Genomic DNA, 6,028 nt, shown 5'->3' with positions numbered 1-6,028 from the left:
TGGCATTACCCTATTTAAATAAATAATAATGTAAAGAAACAGAATACACCACTAGTCACGACACGGCGTCGATCTTCCGACGCAATGTGCCTCGATACATAAGATGCTTGTGTCAATAAAAAATAAATTTAAAAAACGTGACTACTTGAACGAAGCTTCGTACGTCACACAAGCACCTAACCGATGTGTCAATCATTCCGCAGACGAGGCAGTGTTCCACGTTTCGTACTGCATAAAATGACGTGGAACTCATATTCGAGTGTTGTCGTCAGAGTTGAGACATATACGGACGCCAGTGGTGGTCTAGTGAGTTGGACTGATGATCGGAGGTTGTGAGTTCAAATCCTGCCTGAAACACCACCACTAGTGTGCCCTTGAGTAAAGCCCTCAATTACTCCAGGGGGAATGTCCCTGTAAGTCGCTTTTGGATTAAAAGCGTTTGCTAAATGGCAAATTCTATTATATTCATATCAGAAATGGCCACAACAGTTGCATGGGGTAGAGAGAGGACTCACACTGGACAGTGATGTCATCATGTTAGAGAGAAGACTCACACTGGACAGTGATGTCATCATGTTAAAGAGAGGACTCACACTGGACAGTGATGTCATCATGTTAAAGAGAGGACTCACACTGGACAGTGATGTCATCATGCTAGAGAGAGGACTCACACTGGACAGTGATGTCATCATGTTAAAGAGAGGACTCACACTGGACAGTGATGTCATCATGCTAGAGAGAAGACTCACACTGGACAGTGATGTCATCATGCTAGAGAGAAGACTCACACTGGACAGTGATGTCATCATGTGTCCTTCTACCGCTGCGCAGTGGAGAGCATCCTCACCTACTGCATCTGCGTGTGGTTCTCCAGCTGCACAGCCGCAGAGAGGAATGCGCTACAGAGAGTCGTGAGATCGGCCCAGAAGATCACCGGCGCCCCCCTCCCCTCTCTGGAAGAGCTGTACAACACACGCTGACTCAGGAAGGCCTCCAAGATCTCCAGAGACCCATCCCACCCTGGGTACGAACACTTTGCTCGGCTGCCCTCGGACAGGCGGTTCAGGACCATGTTCGCAAGGACAAACAGACTGAAGCTCAGCTTCTACCCCAGGGCCATTCAGGCCCTGAACACAGCAAAGACCTAGGTTCTAGGCCCTGGACAATCTAGACAATTTGATGGCAGCTACTAGATTGAAATCAAGTGTAATACTGAAACACAACTGTGAACATTTCAAACCTGCAAACTGCGACACTTTAAATGAATGTGCAATAACACTATGTGCAATATGATAACCCTCGGGTACATAAGGTTCAGAGATAGGAAATGTTAGAATAGGTATAGCATAGCATAGAGTACAGCACAGTGTTTTATTTGTATAGTATAGTATAGTGGATAGTGTACATAGCCTTTATTTATGTAAACCAGCTCTTTTCCCTTCTTGTTTTTAGTTTTTTTTCCTAGCAGCAGGGGAGCCCCCCTCCCAAATTTCGTTGTTTGGTACCTGTACTATATCAATGACAATAAAGACCATTCATTCATTCATAAAATACCGCTTCTCTTCAAATCACTCTCCAGCTCCTATGACGCTTTGAGGTCAATGCATTTGTTTTTTTTGTAAACTACCGTAGTAACCCTAAATGGTTAGAAAGTGCAACTTCTCTGCTTTCAGAAACGGTTGGATTTTTTTTCGATTGCACATATACAGTTAGGTCCGTAAATATTTGGATAGTGACACAATTTCCATAATTTTGGCTCTGTATGCCACCACAATGGATTTTAAATAAAACAATCGAGATGTAATTGAAGTGCAGACTTTCAGCTTTAATTCAAGGGGTATTGAAGGGGTATATTAACAAAAATATTGTATGAAACATTTAGGAATTGCAACCATTTTTATACACAGTCCCCTGTTTTCAGGAGCTCAAAAGTAATTGGACAAATGAACATAATCATAAATACAATTTTCATTTTGAATACTTCGTCCAGAATCCTTTGCAGGCAATGACTGCCTGAAGTCTGGAACCCATGGACATCACCAAATGCTGGGTTTCCTCCTTTGTGATCCTTTGCCTGGCCTTTACTGTAGCTGTCTTCAGTTGTTGTTCGTTTGTGGGTCTTTCTGCCTTCAGCAAGTGAAATGCATGCTTGATCGGGTTAAGGTCAGGTGATTGACTCGGCCATTGCAGAATATTCCACTTCTTTGCCTTAAAAAACTCATGGGTTGCTTATGCAGTATGTTTTGGGTCATTGTCCATCTGTATTGTGAAGTGCCATCCAATCAACTTGGCTGAATTTGTCTGAATCTGAGCAGACAGAATATCCCTAAATACTTCAGAATTCATCCGTCTGCTTCTGTCTTCTGTCACATCATCAATAAACACTAGTGACTAGGGATGCACGATATGCATTTTTTTCAACCGATACCGATAACCGATGTTTACCCGCTTCTCGTGGCCGATAACCGATATGAGAACCGATATGAGAACAGATATAATTTCACAGTTGATAACCTGTAGTTCATGCACACCTGAAGGTAAGAAAGGCTATGTAGTGAGCAAAGATTGATGATTTGATATTCCATAGTGATCTCACCAAATCTAACTTACATCACTATTGTTAACACAACAAAGAGAACACTTCTGACTCTTCAAATGTTGAAATCATTTAAGCCTCTTTCACACATAGTTCCCTGTAACTTCAATGGAATCCCAAGCTGTGCCGTCCAGCCATTTTCGCCGTTCACTCATGAGCCAAATGCCGGTAGATTCGCGTCTTGCTCCCTTTAACACATGTTGGTGTTTCCCTGGTTGCGAGATCTAAACTACTAGAACTGAAAGCGGCAGGTAACAGGCACGTAACATCCATATGCTGTATATATAAATAAATATATTTGACTACCAGCAAGACACCGGAGCACTCGTATCTATAACAAACGCGGAGATTGTATGAGCCCCGCATCAGTCAGCCTTTCCGTAGAAATTCATCGCTCCGTTACATGTTTTAAGGCTGATCTGTGCATGATAGTGCTGCATTATGTTGATCTATTTATATCGATCTATTCTTGCCAATTCCTTATTACCAGTGGAAAGCTAAAACACTTTGAATGGAATAGATAGGACTTTCCATTCAATGGAGGAAGCATGATACTCGCTCAGAGTTCATCTCGCTTTTCCCCCCGTTGATGTATTAAACAATCTAATCAGAGCAGTTGTTATTATGTAATATTATTGATGGATGTGCCATTTTTGATGGAGAGCAGTGAGCGGATGACTGGATGTGAGCATGTATTTGACTAATGCCGATAGATTCGCGTCTTGCTCCGAAACCGGAGCTGTCGGCGCTGACAGGATTCTACAGCGTTCCTTCAAACTATCGTAATTCATGAACTATATGCCCAATCTAAAAAATTCTAACAGTTTCTGAAAGCAGAGAAGTTGCACTTTTTGAACAGTTGAACTTTTTAAGGCTTATTACGGTAGTTCACCGAACTTTTGCCGAACATGTATTGCAAATTGCAAACGCACTATCTGCCTCAGAAACTCTGAAAAATGTCCACACCCGGGAAGCCATGTTTCGCTCTCGTCTCTCCACTGCGTGGCTGTACGCAGGCGCAGCATCATGAGCGCGACAACCGGAACCGGAAATATTTCCGGCTTCATATTATCGGCTCTATATTATTAAATTTAATAAAACCGATAAATAATTAATAACATTAATTTCCCAATATCGGGCCGATAAATATCGGCGCCGATAATATCGTGCATCCCTACTAGTGAACCAGTGCCATATGGGCAAATCATTTTTTTTGCAGATCTACATGATTCACGATTTACCTATTTTGAGGTAAAAACAGCGAATTTAGCCGAAAGGTGAGCGATTATCATGTCTGAACTGTCCCAAAAATGTTGGTACGCAAAAGCGCCTCTTTTCGTATTTTCTAGTGCGCATCCGTTATGTTGACCACACATGCGCACCACTTATGTGCACCTCTGATCATATTCATCTCATCTGCCCACAAGTAAATTTTTCAGGTCTTGCATGCTTTTTTTTTTTTTTTACAAACTGCAATGTGATGACCCTGAAATAGGGGGACTATGTGCATACTATAATGTACATAGACATCAAATTAAAGCTAAGAATCTCTACTTAATCCTCATATTAATTGTTTAATTTAAAATCCAAACTTTATGAAACCAAAAAAATGCTTACTGTCCCATTACTTAGGCAGGGCACTGCAGTTGTGAAGCTCAAGACAAGTGAAAATGAAGTCGGCTGCTATAATGCACATTACAATACATCAATCAGTGCTTTCATTTGAAACGCATTTGGGATTTTATTACAGTTCAACAACTTCCAGTAACATTAGAGAGACACCTACTGGTCAATAAGAAGAACTACACCAAATACACTGGGGCCTTTAGTCTGTCTTTGATGACTGTACAATTTCACTGTACATGTAGTAAATAATAATCACTTCAAATCTAGTCTCCAATTCAAGGTTAGGCTTCATAGAATCAGTCTAGGGGAGATGGGCAGGGTTTAAACCCGGGTCTCATCACGTCACTGTCATCACATCAGCATTGTATCCTGTCCTCACGCTGTCCCTCCTCTCAGGAGACGATAGATGGATCCTTCCCTGTCTCTGATCAGTCTTATTAAACATGTCTCCCTGACAGAGAAGGGCCCTGGAAACCTATAGACCAGTGGTTCTCAACCTTTTTTGGGCCAGCGCCCCCCTGTCCATTATCCAGGCCTCTTACCGCCCCCCCCCATCAAAAAAAGTAGGCTTATTTTCTTCCCTAAATATTAATGTTGACTAATATTCCGTGTTATATAATTTAAAAAGCATGTCACTGAATGCCAAATAATAGATTGGATTTACCTGGGCAGTTGGAATATCATTATCATTAGTTTACCAGAGAGCAGAAAAGCCATGTGAATGTGAATAAAAATGCTGTTTCTGAGTGTTAAACAAACTCAGACAACATCAGAGAATACAAACAGACTGCTACGGAACAGCAGCAATTTCACACATGTCCGATGCAGAACAAACATTAGGCTGCAGAACTGTACATTACAACTAACATTGTTAGTTTTTTTAAAGTGTGCTGGTGTTGCATTTCTCCAAATTGCTGTTTTATGATGCTAATATTTATTCATTTTTGATTGGACTTTTGGGGGGGGGGGGGGGTCACAATATGGCTGCAAACGCTAGGGGGCTATTATTTTAATATTTTATTTAGTATTCTATGGTTTTATTTTCATAAACTGACCACTTTGAATTTCTCATATCAAAACATATCAAAACATGTCCCAAAGTTCAGAGCTCTGCGCTCTGGGAGCGATCAGAGATGGGCGCTCTGACTGAAAACACGGTTTTGTCCGAGCGAACTGACCGTTTGTGCATTTACGAACGTACCCGTAATAACACTGCTGACAGCTGATCAATACAAAAGACACTGCAGCTGATGTGTTCGTTTCCAGGACATCACAAGAGGAGCAACATATCACAAAAAAGCGATCGTATATTTTAGTTTGCAAACACATCGCAATGCTAACATCAGAATGGCACTAGGGATAACATCCACAACAACACTTAACAGTAATACATTTATGTAATAAACTGTGATGAACCTGCGAGGGGAGGGGACATTCGTAGCTGATTTCTCTAGGTTAGATTATTGGTAAGCGACAGAGAACTTTCAGGACTGGTTTATTACGATCGCTTTTTTGAGATAGGTTGTTCCTGCTGTGATGTTCTGGTATGGTGGTATGGTATTAGCACTCATTTTAACTAAATTAAATAAGCTGTATTGAAAGCAAGCGAACGAAGCGAACGCAACAATTACAATGAGCCCACAAACTGAAACATATGTCACTCAAGCATAGCCTACAAGGAAAACACTCATAGAAGTTGGGCATTGGTCAACATGATGTTACAGATGGGATGAACCGGGGTTCTTTCTATCGTAGCATAGTATTGCAATTTCTGCACTGTACATGAACTGTCAAGATTCTTCTACA

This window comes from Nansenia antarctica (assembly GCF_963989245.1).
Source record: "Nansenia antarctica genome assembly, chromosome: 17".
NCBI lineage: Eukaryota > Metazoa > Chordata > Actinopteri > Argentiniformes > Microstomatidae > Nansenia > Nansenia antarctica.
Note: the sequence above shows the minus strand (reverse complement) of the source record.